Source organism: Macaca mulatta, chromosome 8, assembly GCF_049350105.2.
Source record: "Macaca mulatta isolate MMU2019108-1 chromosome 8, T2T-MMU8v2.0, whole genome shotgun sequence".
In the NCBI taxonomy this organism is placed as follows: domain Eukaryota; kingdom Metazoa; phylum Chordata; class Mammalia; order Primates; family Cercopithecidae; genus Macaca; species Macaca mulatta.
This window is the reverse complement of record NC_133413.1, coordinates 71568120-71591177: the sequence shown is the minus strand read 5'-3', so window position 1 is coordinate 71591177 and position 23058 is coordinate 71568120. Positions and strand designations below refer to the sequence as shown.

The 23058-nt window shown below is 44.4% G+C and overlaps 1 protein-coding gene across 3 annotated transcripts in view; it reads right to left on the bottom strand.

Annotated features, from left to right (window-relative positions):
• Positions 1–23058, bottom strand: part of LOC106999781 (uncharacterized) — a 53499-nt gene that overhangs the window by 16091 nt on the left and 14350 nt on the right. The window lies entirely within an intron of this gene.

The following is a 23058-nucleotide window of genomic DNA, read 5'->3' as shown; positions in this document are numbered from 1 at the left end:
AGCCCCACCTTCCCACACCCTCCCACTCCCCACCCCACTGGAACTGCCCCCTATGCCTCTGCCTTGCTTCAGTCACTTCCTTTCTTGTTTGCATTTCTCTCTGCTTTTCCTGCCTTCTGTCCTTTCGGTTTCACTTCCCTGGGAAGTTTCCAACACTCCGGATTTCCTGAGTGCCATTTCCCTGTGCTATGTGGCCACCCTGCATACCTATCTCATAGTCCTTACTCTGATGCTTCAAAATTATTTCCACGCCTCCCTGCCTGCCTCGCGAGGTCCTCCAATGTGGGAAATTTGATTCCTTGTTTGCCATTTCCAAACTCACTGCCCGGCACATTGGACTCTAATGAAGGCAGAGGGGAATAGGATAGGAAGTGTTCAAGTCACAGGATTCTTGAGTTCTGGAAATCGAGACAATTTGTCCTTTTCATTGCCTATAACTCTGCAAAATCTGACCTCATTGAACTGAAAACTGCCCTTAAGGGCCCTGTGACACAAGCCATGGCAACTCGGCAGGAAGTCTTGTGTGCGCCCCACCTGCGGGCACCAGCTCTGCAGCTCCAGGTTTCAAAGGCTGAAAATCTGGGGGCTGTCTGTCCTACAGCCCCTGTCACGTGTGTGCACAATCGGAGGCCTCTCCAATACAAACAACCCAGGAAAGACAATACCAGTCTGTTCCAAAGAGAGAGGAATTCTAAGCAGTTGCTACTTCCTGGATGACTGAGTCTTCTCTACCCTGACAGCATGGACAGTCTGAACAGAATTTATTCAAAACAGCTTTTCCCCCTAGTTTCAAATTAAGAGGTGCAATGTTACCTCTAACCAGTTTGCAATAGTGGTATCGGAAACAGGGAGGTTTGCAGCGGATATTTCAGTATTGCCACCTCCATGAAGTATGCAAATTCAAGGGTAAAAACCAGAAATGAGAGTGCAGGGAAGAATGCCAACTGCCTGCTCACTGTTTTCTGGGAGACCTGTAGGTATAATTTCTACCTCTGATCAGTGTCATTGTGCAAATGATTTTGCATGTACCATACAGACATTTATTTTTTTTAGCTTGACTATCAGGCGAAGGAGGAAAACACTATGGCCTTTTATAAGGGAAACTGTCTCCCTAAGGAAATAATTGAAGGCCTCAATTGCTCGAGTCTTTCAAAAGACAATGTACAAAGCACCCCTGAAAACACTGCGGGGAATAATTCTGTGTTCACTGGGGAACTGGCTAGATGATCTAATAGGTCTTTGCCCTCACTCTAATTTTGATGATTCATGTGTGACTTATTTAATTGTTATCTATTGCAGATATATAAAAGAATGCTTTTATTCTTTTTTTGAGAATCTAAATTCAAATCATCTTTAATATCACCAAGTTTCTACTCCCATCACCCTTCAGAACATTGACATATTAACTTTTTGACCTACCCCAAACCCTCCTGCTACTTCCCAGGATACAAAAAGCACATCTGCCGCACAGCTGGGTGCAACGAGGAGCCCCCACGCAATAGTGCATTGAAAACAGGTTTGGGAGAACTAAGGGTTAAGTGAAGTCCCCCAGGAATTCCAATCTGTTGCAGGCTGCTAATTCAGAAGCTGCCTGGGGCCTAGGTGTAACCACAGCTAGGAAAACAATGCCGAGCTGCCTTATCCTGAGCAGCATTTAGCATTTATCATGGTCAGAAAACCACCTGTTACTTGGGAGAGATTCAAAAGAATCCTGAGCCATAATTAAAGCAATAATGAATAAAAACATATTGCGAATTGCTACCCAAACCCCAGGAAGATGTGTTATTTAACTGTGGGCTTGATCTGCACTATTAATTTAGAATAAAAATAACAGACAACAAAACATATACAGAATCAAGACCCTGCCTGTGCCGGAGTTTTGTTTCTTTTCAAGTCCTTGGCAGTTGTGGTTAGCAACCCAAATGCAAGCAGAGCTGACTTTCTTGCAAACTGGTGTGGTGTCTGACAATACATTAGAACAGAGCTGGCAGCCAATCAGAGTCACATGAATCACTGGATCCCTGTGCAGATCCATAAATGACAGTTGAAGGAGATGGGCTAGTGGCATGTGCCAGTTGGGTTTTCATTCTCCCACTTCTGAGGCCTTTTGACCCGGCTGAAGCCAAGAGCAGATTTTCTTCCCCAGGGGAATGCACACCTGAGTACTGGGATCCGGCCAGGAGATACTTCTGGTTGTTTCATTGGGAAACATCTGAAAACACAGTTCTCTGACTATCTGTAGAACTGCAGTTAAACACAGAAACTCGACCAGGCATGGTGGCTCACCCCTGTAATCCTAGCATTTTGGGAGGCTGAGGCCAGCAGATCGCTTGAGCCCAGGAGTTCGAGACCAGTCTGAGCAATATGGCCAAACCCTGTGTCTACAAAAAAATATAAAACTTAGCCAGGCATGGTGGCACACGCCTGTAGTACCAGCTACCTGGGAGTCTAAGGTGGGAGGATGGCTTGAGCCCAGGAGGTCAAGGCTGCAGTGAGCCAAAATCCCACCACTGCATTCCAGTCTGGGCCAGTGAGACCCTATCTCAGAAACAAAACAAAACAAAACAAAACAACTCACAGGCAAGGAACAGTGGCAGGGAGAGGTCATCTTCTACTTAAATGTTCTGTTCTGTTTGGCAGTGAATAGTTTGTTACTAAGGCTCTGACTCCATCTCATTAAGCTCTTTCCAAATCTTCTGAGAGGAACATGCTCTTGAGAGGGTGAGGGGAAGGGCATGGGGCTGTGAACTGAAGAAGAGAGGGGCAAAGCAATTTTGTGGTACGCGGGTGTTCATAACTTTGTACTACACATTACCCTTAAAAGAATTCAGATTCAGTTGACAGATCTATGCAAATGTATGAGAAGTGGAAAAAGACAAGCTAGCATTTGTTTCAGAGGTTGAAAGCATCACTTTGATTTGCAATGATTTCCAATCTACCTCTTTTTCCACAAGGAAAAATTGCAAAGAGAAGATCCCTAAATGTCACAAAAGAAAGCCTGCCAATGTTCTGTTGGCATATAGTTTAATTCTTGAACAATTACCCTGCCATATACATTTATTCTTAAATTTTATATATTGACACATTAAATTTTGAAACTGAAAGAGAAAATGACACATGTAAATACCCTCAAACTCAGAAGTGACTTTAAAATTTGATCTATTACTATGTATGCATGAGTGTGTGTGTACTAAACCTATGACAAGTGCAAGTTGCTGGTTTATTGCAATTGACTTAATATCACTCTCAAAGACTGACTGTACATTCTCATTTCCTGAAAAAGTTTTGAGTAGATCTCTTCTGGGACAGGCTATCATGTATATTTAAGACATGATCTCTACAATAGTAAAAATACGTTGCGCTAACATGAATTCCTAGTTGAGAGTGGCCTTTGTGGCTGCAGGCATACTACCGCCCTGTAGTGGCTCCCCATTGCCATTCACATTCACTGCAGACTGTCCTTCAAGACTGCCCAAGTATGACCTCAAACACCTTTTCTGGATTCACCTTCCATTACTCAACAAACTTCAGATCAGCAATAGTGGACTCCTGGATGCTTTATAAAGCTTGCTTATCTTTTTCCTCTTTATGTTTTTGCTCACCCGATTTTCTCATCTTGAAATGACCTTCCAAACTATCCCCATCCCAGCTGAAGCCTGATCCCAAAGATCATTTTCTGAGTGCCATGACTATGCCTTATTCGTGGCTATATTCCCAGCAGCCAGCACAATATCTGGCAAGGAGTACACACTCAATATGCATTGAATGAATGCATTTTCACAGCCTTTTCCAAAATTAGTTGTTTCAATTAAGTCTTTTCTGATCCTTTCCTCTACAGGACTCCAGAGCATGGTGCTGGAATTCTTTGGTGGGACCTTCCGTGTTCAATGTGGTATTACAGTTACTTGTCTACTCCTCCTCCCAGCTCCTCTCCCATCCTGCCCATCCTAGCCTCCTCAATTTGCTATCTGCTACAGCTATTAATTCATCCACCTTATACATGTACCTTACATGCATAAAAACAATAATATTATCGTTTGAATAATGCAGAAATGTTTACAAAGTACTTCACATTCATCATCTTATATCATTCCTACCATAAGTATATCAAATAGGAAGGCCACCATTTAATAGATAATAACAATAGGTAACATTTATGGAGGGCTTACTACCTGCATTAAATACACAGCCTTGTTTAACCCTCACAGTCCCATGAGGATAGCTGTTTTTGTCCTCCTTTTACAGAGGAAGAATCTGTGGCTCAATGGGCTAAGTAAAAGATCAAGGGCACCCTGTTGGTAAGGGCCAGGGCTGTGGCAGGTGGGCTAGCTGGGTCTGGCTCCAGAGTCTATGCACCTAGTCATTGCACCCCACTGAAACTTAGAAAGCCTGTCTCAAAATCTCAGTGCTAGGGACAGCAGAATCAAGGCAGGAAGTCAGTTCTTTCTACTACATGCTACTCTTCTTCCTCTCTGGAAAGACTACTGAACAAAGAACTGGATTTAGTTTGAGAGCTGAATCTCAGTGCGTAGTATAGCAAAGTGGGAAGAGCACTGATTCTGGACCCAGATTTCCCAGCTTCAAAGTCCAGCTCTACCACTTACTAGCAGAGGGGCATTGTGCAAGCTGGTTAATTTCTCTAGCCCATAGCTTCCCCTGTGGAGGCAATAATAGTATCTACCACATAAGGATTTTGTGAGCACTAACTGACAATATATGAAAAGCTCACAGTGGTCAGGCACAGTGGCTAACGCCTACAATCCCAGCACTTTGGGAGGCCAAGACGGCAGATCACTTGAGGTCAGGAGTTCGAGATCAGCCTGGCCAACATGTCAAAATCCCCCCTCTAATGAAAATACAAAAATTAGTTGGGTATGATGGCACACACCTGTAATCCCAGCTACTTGGGAGGCTGAGGCAGGAGAATTGCTTGAACCCTGGAAGCAGAGGTTGCAGTGAACCAATTCCGCACCACTGCACTCCAGCCTATATGACACAGCAAGACTCTGTCTCAAAAAAAGAAAAAAAAAATGAAAAGTGCACAGAATAGTGCATGCTTTATGCACACTTGGAGCCTTGCCTCACTTAGAGAGGGTTCTGAAGCCAATGAACTGTCAAAAAAAAACCTTGTCTTTGCCTGTTTGGGTATCCAGACTCTCTGTATGCTAGCATCACCCCTAAACATTCCAGAGAATGATTTCACTCCGTGCAGAACTGGCTCTCACATCTGAGGCCATCCTGGCCCCAGTATGATGACTTGGTGGTCTCACCTACTCAGCCTCACACGTGCGCACGAGAGCTGACCGGGATGGAGGGTAATGTTTCCTGCCATGGACACACATCTCCCAGTCTAATCCCACCCCAGGCCAACTCCCTCTCAGAATTCACTCTTGGCCCATTAGGAATACACTAACGACCATATAGATGCTCATTTTGTCATTATTTCACACATGGTCCTCCAGATGGGACTGACATTCTACACTATCTCATTTTCCATTTGTGTGCACTTAACCCAACTAAAAGGCCACCAGCGGTGCCTGTCTGCACCAGCTCCAAAGCCCCCTTATCTGTCTATCTCTCTACTCCCAGCTCTCTGCTTCTCTCTTTGTTTCCTTCTGTTTCTCTACCTCCGCCTTTCTCTCTGAGTGTCTCACTCCATCTCTCTTTCTCTGTTTTTCTGCATCTGAGGTTTTTCTCTCCCTTTTTTCTCTCTCTCCCTTTCTGTCTCTCTTTCACACACACCACACAGACACACACACACACACACATACACTCATTCCCCAACATGACATGCTAATTGGGCTCCCAAGTGAGTTTGCCTCACCCCTACAGGCAGAAGTAAGTCGAGATGGGTTAGAGAGGACACACTTCACACCTGTCAATTAAGCTCAATTGCTTGTTGCATGAAACTAAACCCGAAGCCCAGGGCAGGCCAACCTGGCTGGATGAGGCCAAGCCTCAGCTGTCCCTCCAAAGTGGGCTGAGGAAACAAATGCTCCCTCTGTTCTCAGTGGATGAGAGCATCTCTTGGAATGTCCGGGGAGCAGCTGTGGGCCCCTCCATAGGGTGGACAGAGGGGACTGTTCCCAGCAAGTTTATAGAACTATATGTACTGCAGTTGGTCAGCTATTTTTACAAAATTCCAATTACACAGCAGAAGGACAAACGCTGCATAAGGAGGAAATAGATGATGTCCCTGCTCTGATGTCGCTGGAGTATATCAGTAGCAAGTAAAGGTCTTGAACCTGGACTGGCCATAATAGGAAGGAAATATTACCCAAAACAAAGGTGCCTCTATTAATATATTACTTTCTACTTAAAAAGATCTGCCAACTGGAACAGAGCCCATCAAGAGTGAACCCTGGATGTTGCTGCAAGGCAAGGGTGGAAATATTTTTAAGGGTGGGCTGAGATCCAAGGCTTCATCTGTCATTTTCTTCACTTGACAATTATTTGCAGACTTACAGTGTTGAAAGCATGGGACTAGCCACAGGGGATGTCCCCCAGCCTCACAAAGCTTATGGTTTAGAGGAGAATAAGGACAAGTGAACAAGAGGTGATCCACTGCGTGCTGAGTGTGGGGAACATGGAAGTCCAGGGTGCTGAGCATGGGGGCCGGGGGTGGGTAATGTAGGTGTGCAGTCAGGAAGGGCCTCCTGAAGGAAGCAGCACAGAAGCTGAGGCCTAACTCACGGGTGGGGGCAGCTCACAGAACTCAGGGAAACACAAGGAAAGGGAAGCAAACAACAAGCAAAGGGAGGGAAAGAGTGTTCCAGGCAGAAGGGACAGAACATGTAAAGGCCAGCATGAGAGAGGCTGGCGAGGAGAGGGAAACCCCATGACAAAGGATCTCATGGGCCACGTTAAGGAATCTGAGTCACATCCCAAGATCAATGGAAAGTTATTAGAGAACTTTAAGTAGAATGCAAGGGTACGATGTACTCAGAATTGCATTTCAGCAAGATGTCCCCGGCTGCTGTCGGAAGAAAAGAATGAAGGCAAGTGGGTGGCTGCTGTAGTAACCACAGTGGAGAGAATGAAGGAATCAAGAAGCATTTAGGAGGCAAATCATAAGGGTTTGATGGTTAATTGTATGAAGGGCTGGCTAGAAGAAGGAATTGGAAGCAGGGCACAATGGCTCACTCCTATAATCCCAGCATTTTAGGAGGCCAAGGCGGGTGGATCACCTGAGGTCAGTAGTTTGAGACCAGCCAGGCCAACATGGTGAAACCCCATCTGCACTAAAAATACAAAAATTAGTGGGGCATGGTGGCACATGCCTGTAATCCCAGCTACTTGGGAGGCTGAGGCAGGAGAATCACTTGAACCCGGGAGACGGAGGTTGCAGTGAGCCGAGATCACAGTCTGGATGACAGAGTAAGACAGTCTTAAAAAAAAAAAAAAAAAAAAAAGAAAAGGAAAGAAAAAAAGAGGAATCAGGGTTTGGTTTGAATGGTGATGCCATTCCCTCCTGCAGGGACTTATGGAAGAAGAGCAGAGTGGTCAGGAGGTGATGAGTGCCACTTGGGGGGTATTGATGATGGACATCTGTGTCACTCAGACTCTTGGGTTGCCCCATGGTCCATCCTCCTGGTGTTTACCTCCTTGGATAATCCCTTTTCCTTGAGTGTAGGCAGGACTTATGATTTCTTTATAATCAATAGAATGTAACTCCTATAATTATATTAAGTTATGTAAGACTTTTTCTTAGCCTGCTGAAACTAGAGGCTCTACTGAGAACTTTATGAAGCAAAAGCTGTATTGGAAAAGGCCACGGGGCAAGGGGCTGTGAGTACCCTCCAGAACCCGAAGATGGCCCCAGCTGACAGTCAGCAAAAGTCTGGGATCCTTGGTCATATAGGCACAAGGAAATTAATTCTACCAACAATCTAAGTGAGCTTGGAAGCAGATTCTTCCCTAGTCAAGCCTTCAGATGAGCACACAGCCCAACTGACACCTCAACTGCAGCCTCGTGAGAAGGGGCAGAGGATCCAGTCAAGCCATGTCTGGACTCCTGGCCCATGGACACCAGAAGATAATAGATATGTGTTGGTCTAAAATAATACAGCATCTAATTGGAGAGAGCCAACAAGCAATTGGATATTGGGTCTGAACCTCAAGACAGAGGTCAATCTTGGAGTTTCTTGGCAATTATTAGCACAAGGATAGTAGCCAAAGTCATGGGAGAGCATGCAGTGACAAGGAGAAGGTCTAGGACAGAAACTAGAGGGCTCACCAACATGAGTAGATAAGAAGCCTCAAAAGATTCTGAGAAAGAATGCCCAGAGAAACAGGAGGAAAACTAGAAATACAGTCATATTCATAATAGCCAACATTTACTTAAAATGTTCCATGTGCCAAGTACTGTTCTAAATAGACAAGAGTTGTTAACTCATTTAATCATTACAGCCCCCTTCTGAGGTAAGTACTATTATGTTAGTACCCTTCCATTACAGATAAGGCAACTGAGGTACAGGGAGCATAAGTAACTTACCCGAGGTCAGGCAGCTAGTAAATGGCAACTCAGGTGGCTGCCTTAAAGCCCACGTTCTTACCCACTTAAGCAAACTTGACTCCTTCTGTTATAGGAGCAGAAGCCCAGTGCAAACTGACTTAACCATAAGAGGGAATTTACTGGTTCACCATAACTAAAAAGATGAGGGGTGGAACGTACAACATATAATGTTTCAGGTACACTTGGGGAAATTGGTGCAATGCCATCCTTTCTTCTGCCCTTGCCATCTTCACCCTTGCCTCTCTCCATTTCTCAGATCAGCTTTCCTAGTGTTGCCTTTATTCTCAGACAAGCTCTATTGACAAAGACAACTCCTGGCACATCCAGCCTGACATTATCTTCAAGGAAGAAGACTTGCCTGTTGCTTACTTGCCTTACACCAATCGTAGGGGCCAGGGAGATGAGTTCCTTTTGTGTGTCCTCCAAATTCATATGTTGAAATGTAATATCTAATATGATGGTATTGGGAGGTAGGGCCTTTGGGAGGTGATTAGGTCACAAGGGTGGAGCCCTTATGAATGAGATTAGTGCCCTTATAAAAGAGACTCCAAAGAGCCACATTGGCCCTTCTTCCATATGAGAACACAGAAATACTGTTTATGAACCAGGAAGTGGGCCATTGCCAGATGCCAAATCTGCCAGCACCTTGTTCTTGATCGTCCCAGCCTCCAGAACTGTGTGAAATAAATTATATTGTTTATAAGTCACCCAATCTATAGTACTCTGTTATAGCAGCCTGAAAACTCTGGGACAACTCTCTCCCACCCCAATTTTAGACTCAATTGAGAGATAAGTGTAAGATGCAGGCAGAGTCCACAGAGTCCACATGTCAGATTTAAAGGTGATGGGGAGGGGAGCTATAGTGGAGACATGACTTACATGTTAAGAATAAAAGTTACCCAAGTCATAGGCCACACGGGACAACTGCCAGCAGGGGCACAGCCTGGGAACACAGGCTACCCAGCTAAGCTGGCCACGTGGCATCCTAATGTATTTTCTCATCATAATGCACCTTCTCTTCAGGCAGAAGAGTGGGAGAATGAAGCTGAGCCACACGTGCCTCCTCCTGAATTTACCTACCTCTTTACCCTCCTTCCCACACACTCCCCACCATCCCCTAGGGAATAATGGAGGCGGGGGGAATCCCAGATACGCTCTGATTAGAATGGCTTAAATTTTAAAACCTGACAATACCAAGTGCTGATGAGGACATGGAGCAACTGGAAGTCTTATCCATTGCTGATAAGAACACAAAATAGTAAAGTCACATTGAAAGACTCTTCTTATGAAGTTAAATGTACTTTACCATATAACCCAGCAATCCCATTCCTAAGTATTTACCCAAAAGCAATGAAAATCTATGTCCACACAAAGATCTGTAAGTGAACATTTATAAAAGTTGTATTCATAGTCACCAAAAACTGAAAACCATCCAATATCCCATCAACAGGTGAATGATTAAACAAACTCTAGTATCCACACAATGGAATACTACTCGGCAATAAAAAGAAAACATTACAGATACACACAACAATGTAGATGAATCTCAAAAGTATGGTGATAAGTGAAAGAAGCTAGTCTCAAAGGGCTATATGCTGGATGATGGCATCTGTATGACATTCTGGAAATGGCAAAATTATAGGAACAAAACTCAGATCACTCTTTGCCAGGGGCTGACAGTAGATGGAAAGATTAAATACAAGGGGGGATGAAGGGACCTTCCTGGGTGATAGAAGTATTAGATGGCTCATTAATAATAGCAATTACATGACTGTATGCATTTGTTAAAATTTATAGAATTGTCTATCTTAAAAGGGTGAATATTATAATTTATAAGTTAAACTTTAATAAACCTAAAACAAAACAAAAACAAAATAGGAGTGTTATGGTAGTGCATTGGTTCTCAAACTTTAATGTGCATCAGAGTCACCTGAAGAGCTTGATAAAACAGATTGCTGAGCCTGTTTGGGAATCATTCTCATCAGTGAGTTTGGGTGAGGCCTGAGAACATTCATTTCTAGCACATTCCCAAGGAATGCTGACACCACTGGTGCAGGGGCCATGCTTTGGAAACCAGTGCTCTAGTGAAATCCCTCCACATGGAAACAATTAGCAAGAAACAAAGAGCAAGAAACAAGCATTCCTCCCTAACCAGGCATTTGAGCCAGTCCAGGGCAAGTGGTGGATTGGTGAGGGAGATCAGTGCTTTCATGGACAGTCCCACCAGTAAGGCAGGGGGAGTTTCCAAAAGGAAAAGGGGCTCATTTTCTAAAGGAGGAAGATCAGAAGATAAGTAGCTGTATTAGACTGGGTTCTCAGAGAAATAGTAACAATAGGATAGATCCAGATGTAGATATAGATATATAGAGAAAGAGAGGTTTACTGTAAGGAATGGGCTTATGTGATTATGGAAGCTGAAAAGTCCACGATCTGTAGCCGGCAAGCTGGAGACCCGACAGAGCCAATGTTGTAATTCCAGACAACGTCTGAGTCTGAAGGCAGAAGACAGATGTCCCAGCTTGAAGACAGGCACAGAAAGTGAATTCTCCCTTACTCAGCCTTTTATTCTGTGAAGGCCCTCAATGGATTGGAGGAGCCTCACCCACACTGGGGAGGACGACCTGCTTTACTCAGTCCACTGATTCCAGTGCTACTCTCACCCGGAAACACCCTCACAGACACACCCAGAAATAATGTTTAACCAAATGTCTGGGCACCCCATGGCCCAGTCAGGCTGACACATAAAATTAATCATCACCGTAGTGTACTGGAAAGAGGTCCTGATCCAGACCCCAAGAGAGGGTTCTTGGATCTCATGCGAGAAGGAATTCAAGGCAAGTCCATAGAGCAAAGTGAAAGCAAGTTTATTAAGAGAGTAAAGGAATGAGAAAGAATGGCTACTTCATAGGCAAAGCAGTGGCCTGGGCTGCTCAACTGAGCATACTTATAGTTATTTCCTGGTTATGTGCTAAACCAGGGATGCATTATTCATGAGTTTTCTTGAAAAGGCATGGGCAACTCCCACAACTGAGGGTTCCTGCCCTTTTTAGACCACATAGGGTAACTTCCTGATGTCGCCATGGCATTTGTAAACTGTCATGGCACTGGTGGAAGTGTTTTTTGGCATGTTAATGTATTGTAACTAGCATATAATGAGCAATGAGGACACCACAGGTCACTTTTTTCACCATCTTGGTTTTGATGGCTTTTGGCTGGCTTTTTACCACAATCTATTTTATCAGCAAGGTCTTTGTGACCTGTATCTTGTGCTAAGTTCCTGGCTCATCCTTTGACTTAAAATGCCTAACCTCCTGGGAATGCAGCCCAGTAGTCTCAGCCTCATTTTACCCAGCCCCTGTTCAAGATGGAGTCACTCTGGTTCAAATGCCTCTGACAGTAGCCCAAAACAATGCTGACTTTGGAGAAGCATCAGAGAAGCCAAAAGAAGTTTTCTATAAGAAAGGAGTGGGAATGCTGTCAGATGCTCAGTTAGACCAAGGAGATAAGGACTCAGGTGCATTCACTACATCTAGCAGCAAGGAGGCTACTGTGACCTTGGAAAGACAAGATTTTAAGGGGTAGCAGTGGTGGAGCCAGATTGCTGAGGAGTGGTGATGCAAGGTGGGAAGACAAATGCAGGAACTGACACAACCCATTCAGTAAGCATAGAAGACACATATGGGGAGGTAGGCACAAGGGTTTTGGTGGGGCATTGCATTTCCTTCTCAATATGAGAGATACTTAACTTAGGAAAGGAGTTAGTAGATAACAAAAGGTTGAAATTATAGGAGAAAAAGTATGGTCATGGAGTGAGGTCCCTGAGAAGGCAGGCAAGGAGTGCAAAGAAAGAAGATGGGGTGCAGATGTAGGTAGGTTTGTAAGTTTAGGGGAGGGAAATTGAGTGTGTTCTTATCTGCAGGCTTCTGTTTGTTCTGGGGAGGATGTCCTAGGTCAATCAAGGGAGGCACTGAAACTCTGGATTGCAAAGTTAGTCTCTGGAGTCAGAGCTCAAATTTGCTGCATAACAGTGGACAAGTTTCTCCAGTGCTTGATCAATGTCTATGAAATGGGAATGTTACAGGGCCTTTTCAAATATAAAAGTTTTTCCAGCTGTGCCTGAAACATAGCAAATGCTCAGTGTTTGCTCACTGCCAGTGAAGAGTTTGAGGAGTGAAGAGAATATCTGAAGTACAGACTGTTAACAATAGAACTTCGAATAGGTCGCAGCTATCAGAGACAAACTCTACTAAAGGAAGGAGAACCTTTGTTAATCTAGTCAGCTGAGAGTCCAAGCAATCTGGGGAATATTACTAGCAACCCTCTTCAAATTCTCACAAGATAGTTAACCTCATTTGTAAAATTATGGGAGACAATGTGCATGCTGGGAAGGGATTAGAAAGTCCTAGATTCTACTACCCCCTGGGCTACCACCAGCTAGCGGAAGGTGAGTGATTTGTAGGCAAGGCCATTATTAAGGTCACCTGTAAAGTTGCATCAAAACCCAACAAGTCGGTGTTTCAGAGGTTCAGAAATTAGTCACCTTCTTACAATTGACACCATCAGATGGATTGATCGTGTAAGATACTCTGGATTAAAAGAGTGGGGGTAGTGGGACTTTAGCTAACCTGGAGAGACTGAAGGGGACTCCCCCACCCCCCAGCTCAGTTCATCAGCCACCGGCTAAGACTGCTGGGAGAATGACACTGCTTGCATTCTGCAAGGTAAGCAAAAAGATAACAGAGCTTTTTTTTCCCCAGAAACATTCCATCTTCCTTTCTGTGTGCCAGGCTGAGTTTGCATTTCCAAGAGTTTTTCCCCCTTGAATTCTTTGGATAGGAGTACATAAAAGTGCTAACCCAGATGTGGTCCCAATTTAATTACAGGAAAAGCAGAACTGCTCCAGTTCTTTTGTTCCTTTTCCAAAAGGTGAGGCAGTTTCCAAGCTTCTGTTTTTCCCTGTATGGCCTTTTCCTTAGGAAGTCACCAAATGGTAGTTACCATGTTTCATCAGTTCTAAGGCACATGTATTCTTCACCTTTTAACATCTCGGATATGGAGATGCATTTTACAGTCCACGGCACCTCAGCCTTGTGTAATAACAAGTTGGCCCATCTTACAATTAATGTCTTTGTTTTGATGGACTATGGAAATTGTCCTTCAGCAAATGCTTTGGTACAGGGACTTTTTGTTTTTCCTAACTTCACTCACAGCTCCATGCATTTGATACGATATCCTCTATTATGGCAGAACACAAGGATTAGACAGATGTAGTGACCCGCTGAAGGCCACATGGTTAGTAAGTAGCAAGTGGGATAGTGCAAAGTCATGCTGCCTCCTGAAATATTTTAGCTGGATCAGTATCATCAACCAACTATTGAACCACCAACCACCATGAAAAGCAGAGAGGAGATGAACAAGATTCACAGGAGGATTAGACCTTAAACTATATATCGCGGTAATGTATATCAAAATTTCAAAACCAGCTATGGGATGAAGCAACCATAGAATTGTTATATTTTCTGGGCCTCGGCATCCTCATCTACAAATGTGGTCACAAAAACAACAATGGCTACCACTTATTGAGGATCTCCCTGTAACGGGAACTGTGTCAAACATTTTACCACATTTTCTTATTTAATTATCATGCTAGCTTTTAAAAGTAGATGTCATTGTTCTTGTTGGAAATGGTTGCTTAGAGTGTTTAGGTAACTCACCCAAGATTACAGATTAGAAGCAAGGGAGCTGGAATTCAGCCCTGCCTTTCTGGCACCAAGGAGTACCTAACCCTTGTCCTATTCAACCCCATCACGAGAGGTAACTGAACCTGATGACCTCTGATGTCCTATCTCTAACAGGAAATGGTCCTGCTTTCACAAATAAGTACACAATGCCCCTATGGCTGGTGACCATGCACTATGATGAGGTGTTTAATTCTAATCTGGTTTTGTAAAGACTTCAAAAAGTTAAACATGGAATTACCATATGATCCAGCATTTCAACCTCTAAGTATATACCCCAAAGAATTAAATGCAAGGACTCAAACAGATACTTGTATACTAATGTTAATGGCAGCATTGTACATAGCTAAAAGATAGAAACAATATCATTGATAGAAATGTCCATCAACAGATGAACGCATAAATGTATAGAAATACAATGGAATGTTATTCAACCTTAAAAAGGAATGAAGTTCTGACACATGATATAATATGAACAAACCTTAAAAGCATTATGCTAAGTGAAATAAGCCAGTCACAAAAGGACAAATGTTTATGATTCCATTTATATAAGCCAACTAGACTAAGCAGTCATACATACAGATAGTAGAATAGAAGCTCCTAAGGACTGGGGATGGGAAAATGAGGAGTTCATGTCTAACATGCAGAGTTTCCATTTGGGATGATGGAAAATGTGTGGAAATGGATGGTGATGATAGTTGCACAACACTGTGAAAGTCCCTAATGCTACTGAAATGTACACTTAAAACTGGCTAAAATGGGCCAGGCCTGGTGGCTCACACCAGTAACCCTAGCAGTTTTGGAGGCTGAGGTTTGAGGACCACTTGAGCACAGGAGCTCAAGGCCAGACTGGGCAACATAGTGAAACCTCATCTCGACCAAAAAATTTTAAAATTAGCCAGGTGTGGTGGTGTAATACCTGTAGTTCCAGCTGCTCAGGAGGCTGAAGTGGGAGGGTGGCTTGAGCCCAAGGGATCGAGGTTGCAATGAGCCATGATCACGCCATTGCACTCCAGCCTGGGCGACAGAGCAAGACCCTGTCTCAATAAAAAAAAGAGTGGTGAGAGTGGGCATCCTTGTCTTGTTCTGATTCTGAAGGATAAAGCTTCCAGGTTTTGCCCATCCAGTATGATGTTGGCTGTGGGTTTGTCACAGACTGCTCTTATTTTGAGGTATATTCCTTCAATGCTTAGTTTGTTGAGAGTTTTTAACATGAAGGGATGTTGAATTTTATCAAAAGCCTTTTCTGCATCTATTGAGATGATCATGTGGCTTTTGTTTTTAGTTCTGTTTATGTGATGAATCACATGTATTGATATGTGTGTGTTGAACCAACTCTGCGTCCCAGGGATGAAGCCTACTTGATCATGGTAGATTAGCTTTTCGATGTGCTGCTGGATTTGGTTTGCTAGTATTTTGTTGAGGAGTTTTGCATCTTTGTTTATCAAGGATATTGGCCTGAAGTTTTCTTTTTGTGTCATGTCTCTGTCAGGTTTTGGTATCAGGATGATGTTGGCTTCATAGAATGAGTTGGGGAGGAGTCCCTCCTTCTCAATTTTTTAGAATCATTTGAGTAGGAATGGGACCAGCTCTTCTTTATACATCTGGTAGAATTCAGTTGGGAATCCATCTGGTCCTGGGCTTTTTCAGATTGGTAGGTCTTTTGTTTTTTGTTTTTTGTTTTTTAAGACAGAGCCTCACCTGTCACCCAGGCTGGAGTGTAGTGGCACAATAGTGGCACAATCTTAGCTCACTGCACCCTCCGCCTCCCAGGTTCAAGCACTTCTCCTGCCTCAGCCTCCTAAGTAGCTGGGATTACAGACATGCACCACCATGCCTGGCTAATTTTTGTATTTTTAGTAGAGACAGAGTTTCACCATGTTGGCCAGGCTGGTCTTGAACTCCCGACCTTAGGTGATCCACCTGCCTCGGCCTCCCATAGTGTTGGGATTACAGGCATGAGCCACTGTGCCTGGCCTGGTAGGCTTTTTATTACTGATTCAATTTCAGAACACATTATTGGCCTGTTCAGGGATTCAATTTCTTCCTGCATGTTCTCACTTGTAAGTGGGAGCTAAATATTGAGTCCACATGGACACAAAAAAGGGAACAGCAGGCACAGGGCCTACTTGATGGTAAAGGGTGGGAGGAGGGTGAGGACTGAAAAACTACCTATCATGTACTATGCTGAATGATGAAATAATCTGCACACAAATCCCTGTGACACACAATGTACCTGTGTAACAAACCTGCACATGTACCCCTGAACCTAAAATAAAAGTTTAAAAAATATGAATGAATTAATTAATTAAAATTCTATTTTAAAAATTAGCAAAAGAAAACTAGGTTTTATGGACGCAAAGATGGAAACAATAGACACGGAGGACTTCTTGAGGCTGGCAGGTGACAGAGTGTGTGTGTGGGAAGGCAACATACTCAGTACTATGCTCACTACCTTGGTGGTGGGATCATTCGTACACCAAGCCTGGTAATTTACCCACATAACAAACCTGCACATGTACCTTATGAACCTAAAATGAAAGAAAAAATGGTTAAAATAGTGACTTTTATGTTATGTACATTTTACCACAATTTTTAAAAATTGCTCCCAAAAAGTGACTTGGGACGAATTGTGCTATCCCAAATTAAAAAAAAAAAAAAAAAGAAAAACTTTGAGACTTGCATAAAGGTAGAAATAAGGAATTATGTTCTGGGAGTATGTTCTGGAGAAGCAGGTAAGGGCAAGAGGGGGAAAGTTGCATATTCCGAGAAGAGGGAAGAAACAGAAAAGGCGGAGGACGTGAGTTCTGCTAGACAATCCTGGGCACAGACCCAGAGTGTCTCTGAGCAGATGGCAAGTTTGGTCTTGACAGCAAGGAACGGCTGAGGGATTCTATGTCATTGAGAAATAAACCATCTAGCTCAGGACTCAGGGGAATAACTTTAAAAACACACACACACTAGCCCTTCCACATATCAAACAATACTGTATCCTTCCTCAGACCTATAAACAAACATCTGTGCATCCTAATGGTAATTGCAATAAGGAAGCAGTTGACTTAGAAAGTCACTAGTTGGCCTTCAGGAGACATTCACGCAACCTAAGATGTTAATTCCCATCAGACTCCGAATAGAGAGTGTGGTGCTGCTCATGATAAATGTGTGCTGACGGGCAGTTCCTGTGTTGCAGGAAGTGTTTCCCAGGAGGGCTATGGTGGAACAGTGGGAAGCCATGAAGGACCAGCTCACGCCACACCTGCCTCCTGTTGAAACAAGCAGCACACAGATCTGGTGCTTTCACATTGTTTTTACAAAGAAAGGAATAAACTACTATGTTCAGAGAATCAGGAAGGACTCTAGTACTCACCCCGTCTCAACTCTTGTTTGTGTGGGCGTTGTGGGCAGAGATGAGAAGGGAGATGAGACAATGCATGTCTCACCTGGGTATTGTGGAGGCTGCGGAAGAGTCTGCACTGGTTTCAAGATTTATCAGAAAAACAAACAAAGGAAAGTATTCTCTGAAACAGTAGCAAAAGTCCCAACTCCGGATCAGAGGACGATCATCTCATGTAATAACTCCAGTCTATTTCCGTCAGCCTATGTGAGTCTAAGAACCAACCCAGCTACATCCATGCAGTCAGGGGGTTTCACCTGCCCAGTGTGGGCAGATGGGGGCTGGGGGTTGGGGCCTGGTCATGGCCTTGGCAGCTCACTCTGTCTTTCTGTGTCTCAACTTCTTATGCTAAAATGAAGAGGTAGAAATAAGTAGTTTCTAATGTGCAATGCCTCTAGTTACTCTGCATTGACAAAATTTAATAATAAGGGTGATGTAACACATACCAGTAAAATTAATAAAACATAAACAAATTTAATGACCCTAATTCTACCACCCTAACATAAATACTTTAATTTTATATTTACCTGTCTTTATTCTGCAGGATAAACAAAGCATAGCTGGTTCTGAAAAACACTAAAATGTTTCTCTGTTTTTTCTTTCTTTTTTTTTTCCTAAGACAGGGTGTCGCCATATAACCCAGGCTAGAGTGAAGTGACGTAATCCTGGCTTACTGCAGCCTCAACCTCCCAGGGTGAAGCATTTCTTCTTTCAGAAAAAAAACAAACAAAAAAATTATTAATACATTTTAGTTTTTTTCGTGGTTAAGCCCCTGTACCTTCTAAACTCCAAGGATCTATTCTGCACTATGGTGACTCTTGATGTGTCTGGTATGGGCCGAATTGTGTCCCCCCAAAATTTATATGTTAATGTCCTGACCCCAGTACTTCAAAATGTGACTGCATTTGGTGATAAAGTTTTTAAAAGAGGTGACTAAGTTAATCGTATTAATAGGGCCACTATAGTAGGCAGTAATCCAATGTGGTTGATGTCCCTAAGGAAGGAGGAGATTGGGACACAGACAGATGTGTACACAGGAAGACCATGTAAGGACACAGGGAGAAGACAGTCATGTGCAAGCCAAAGGAGAGAGGCCCTGGAGAAGCCAACCGTGCTGACGCCTTGATCTCTGACTTCCAGCCTCCAGCACTGTGAGAAAATAACTTTCTGTTGTTTAAGCCACCTAGTCTCCGCTACTTTGTTACGGCAGCCCCAGCAAACTAACCCAGTGAGATATGATTGTCTTTCTTTTTTTTTTTTTTTTTGGTTGAGACAGAGTCTTCACTTTGTTGCCCAGGCTGGAGTGCAGTGGCCGGATCTCAGCTCACTGCAAGCTCCGCCTCCCGGGTTCACACCATTCTCCTGCCTCAGCCTCCGGAGTAGCTGGGACTACAGGCGCCCGCCACCTTGCCTGGCTAGGTTTTTGTTTTTTTTGTTTTTGTTTTTTTTTTTTGTAGAGACGGGGTTTCACCATGTTAGCCAGGATGGTCTCGATCTCCTGACCTCATGATCCGCCCGTCTTGGCCTCCCAAAGTGCTAGGATTACAGGCTTGAGCCACCTCGCCCGGTCATGATTGTCTTTCTGGGTAAACTATACCAATCACAGTAACAGTCATTGACCACAGAAGTGTCTTGTGACCAAGACCTTCCATATAATACCAAGGCACACACCTACACACACATACACACACACACACACACACACAAGCTGAGCTGTTTTACTAGGTACACACCTATTAAATTGTAACATAAATGTGTTTTGCAACAATTTTTTTTGATCCTGTAACAGAACTAGGGTCTTGCAAAGTAACCACATCCTCTGCCTTCAGCTGCTTCTCCCTTCCTGCCAGCCAGCCACACTCACTAGATACTTTGAGAGGAGCCAGGGACAAGGGGTTAAGTGGACTGTGTCCTTCCAGCCCAGCCTGCCTCTTGAATTCTCTCTGAGAAGGTCTGGCCAACAGTCTATCTACTTCTCCAAAACAGAGACCAGAAACACCCCTCACACTTTCTTCAGGAAGGGTGTAAGCATCTCCAGGGATCAGATGGCTCATTTCTACAGCCCTAAGACGACAAATGTTCCAGGGACTCACCAGCAGTAGCCAGAGCAGCCCCTTTACCTTCCAGGAATGGGGAGGGGGCTTCCCAGCAGCACTAAGGTTTGCTTTCGGATTCAAACCACCAGCTTCCCCGGCAGAGACCTGGGTATAGAGAGTGGCAGCTGCACAGAGACTCATCTGCGTCATGACCCATACAGCTTTCAACAGGGACAAAGAGAACAGGGGGAGCCAGGCAGTCTTACTTTAGGGAAACATGTCACAAGGCTCTTCAATTTGGAGTTGGTATAGCCAGGAACCGCCAAGAGTTGAGAAGGTAAACAATGCACCTTCCCTATATCATTCTGAGGAGAGCATGGAGGCTGAAAGGAGCATGGCCCTGGCTGCTCATTTTAGCTAGAGCCCAGCACCAGGGATGACCTCCAAAAGGTGGGCAGTATGGAGAAGCACTGGACCACAGCATGCTGAGAAGCACCTGCCGCATGACCAACAGGATGGGGCATGAACACCCCTGAGGATTTCTGGTCTACTAAACAACCAGCAAGAACAGCTAGGACGATTGCTGAAAGGCACAGCAACTGTAATGAATGTAACAACCGGCTGCTGCTGCTGCTGCTGCTGCTGTTGCTGCTGCTGCTGCTGCTGCGGTTACAACCTAGTTTCAGCATTTGCCTCAGCCAGATAACTCATCCTCTTTCTCATGGGGAACTCTCCCCTGACCACTATTACCTCCTCTCATTAAAAATCAGCCTCTGCATTATCACTTCCTTTGCACTGTCACTGAGGCCACAAAAATGTAAGGGAGAGAGTGACACCCCGCCTAGCCCTGCCCATGGGTACTTTGTCCTACCTCCCCAATGACATCATGTTTTTGCAGAGTTAGGGAAGAATGAGCCAGGCTTCCCACTGCGACTCTCCAACAAGCCAGGGCTGACCTAAGGAAGTGTGTAACAGGAAAAACGTCCGCCAAAGCCATCAGAGGAATGCTAACCTTTTATTTGTTCAGCGACGATTTTAGCGACCACAACTTCAGAAGAAGGCATTGACAAGACAAAGGCAAGTGGCTCTATCTCTATGTGCAGCTTTCCACACACATCTTCCCACTTACTCATAAGTATGTGAAATATTAATACCCTCATTCAACAGAGGAGGTCCTTTCCATCAGGCCTTTGCCCAGTGTCAATTTCTCAGGGAAGCTTGCCCTGGTTATGCTATCTATCAACACTGGTCAAGTGCAGTGGCTCATGCCTGTAATCCCAATGCTTTGGGAGGCCAGGGCAGGAGGACTGCTTGAGCCCAGGAGTTCAAGACCAGCATGGGCAATAGAGAGACCTCATCTTTACAAAAACAACAACAACAAATTTAATAGCTGGGCACAGTCTCATGTGCCTGTAGTCCCAGCTACTCAGAGGGCTGAGGAAGTAGGATCACTTGTACCTGAGAGGTTGAGGCTGCAGTGAACTGTGATGGCACCACTGCACTACAGCCTGAGTGACAGAGTGAGACCTTGTTTCAAAACAAAAACAGAAACAAAATATCCATACCAACCCCTACGTAAACACATCTGACCCTGGGTATCACCTTAGCAGTTTATCACTCTCTGATATGCCATCTAACTTCCCTTATTGTCTGTCTCCCAGGATAAAATATATAATGTCTACAATTACATATTCCAAAAGCTCCATGAAGTCAGGACGATGTCTGTTTTACCCAGTGTTGTATCCCCAGCAGCTGGAATAGCGCCTAGCATGTAGTAAAGGCTCATACAGGTGTGTCGTGTGAATAAATAGGGAACTGAGGCTCCTAAGGTTGAATCCAGCAATGCAAGCTATAAAAAGGCAGAACTCAAATTTGCCAATACCAAATTTTCCCCAGGCGCTGGTGGAAGTGGAGAAACTGCTACATTCACTGGCATCATGGGAGACAGAGAGACCATCAAACAAAAGTAGGTACAATAGGACCCAAGGGGAACAAACACAAGTTGTTTGCATTTCTTTGAGAAAGGCTAGAAAAGCAAAGGCAAGTGGTAGGACTCATGAGAAAATAGGAAAGTGACAGCTGATTCCAGGCTGGTGAAGGAAGGAAAACATAGGAAGATGAAGCAATATGAAAATAGGAACAGAGCTCTGGGGTGGAGGAACCTACTCCATCCCTGGGGCTTTCTTTAACAGCAGATAGAAAAATGAAGAATTCATATACTATGCTTGCTTCACGAAGAGTCAGGAAAAGAAAGGGAACAACAATATAAGAGTCTAGGTAGGGCATAGTGGCTCATGCCTGTAATCCCAGCACTTTGGGAGGCCAAAACAGGCGGATTGACTGAGCTCAAGAGTTCGAGACCAGCCTGGGCAACATGGCAAAACCCTGTCTCTACAAAAAAAAAAAAAATACAAAAATTAACCGGTGTATGTGGCGCATGACTGTAGTTCCAGCTACTTGAGGGGCTGAGGTGGGAGGATCGCTTGAGTCTGGGAGGTTGAGGCTTCAGTGAGCCGAATTCGCACCACTGCACTCCAGCCTGGGTGACACAGTAAGACCCCATCTCTAAATGTTTTGTTTCTTTGTTTGTTTTTAAAGTCTAAACTTTGTAACTACCCAAGCGACCTCTGAGGGTTGAGGTGGGGGTAGGACTGGGAGGGGCTGGGATGAGAAAGTTGTGGAAGGAGCAGATGGTATCCTAAACCAGGATGGGGAGGGGAGGGAAAGAAGGGAAGCTTGTTTTGGAGTGGCCCAAAGGAGAGGCAAGGAGACTAGGTAGAGACTGCACACTTAGGACTAGCCAGGTGGAGTCTACGAGAGCACTCGGCGCCTCTCTGGAACAGAAGCAACACAGATAGACAGACTGAGCTAGGGCCCAACAATCAAGGGAGGTTATGACAGATGTCAGAGATGGCCATTCCCAGAAGCTATGCCTGGAATGTCCCTTTTTCCAATCAGGAATTCTAAGGAGGGACAAGTAGCCCAGAGAAGCTCCCCTTGGAGTGTGAGTCCTGGACCTAACTGATGCAAAGAATCCTACGGGCTTGCACTGTTGTGGGTACCACCCCATCCCCGGGCACTCAGAACTCCATACTGGGGGAAGATGCCTTGTTAGGAAAATACCTCAGGGGAGACGATGGTCATGGGAATACATGATGACAGATTGGGAATAATGACCTGAAAATGAAAGATGGGGACCAGGTGGTGCCCTGACCAGGCCAGGCCAGCTTGCCAGCAGATCCAGTGCTGGTGTTTGGGCACCTGACAATCTTTGCTGGAAAGGAACTCCTGATTATCACTTCCTTTGGTCTAAGTGGTCTCAGAACCAAGATGTGGGCATGGCTTTCCCAGAGAGAGGTACCAGACCCTGCCCCA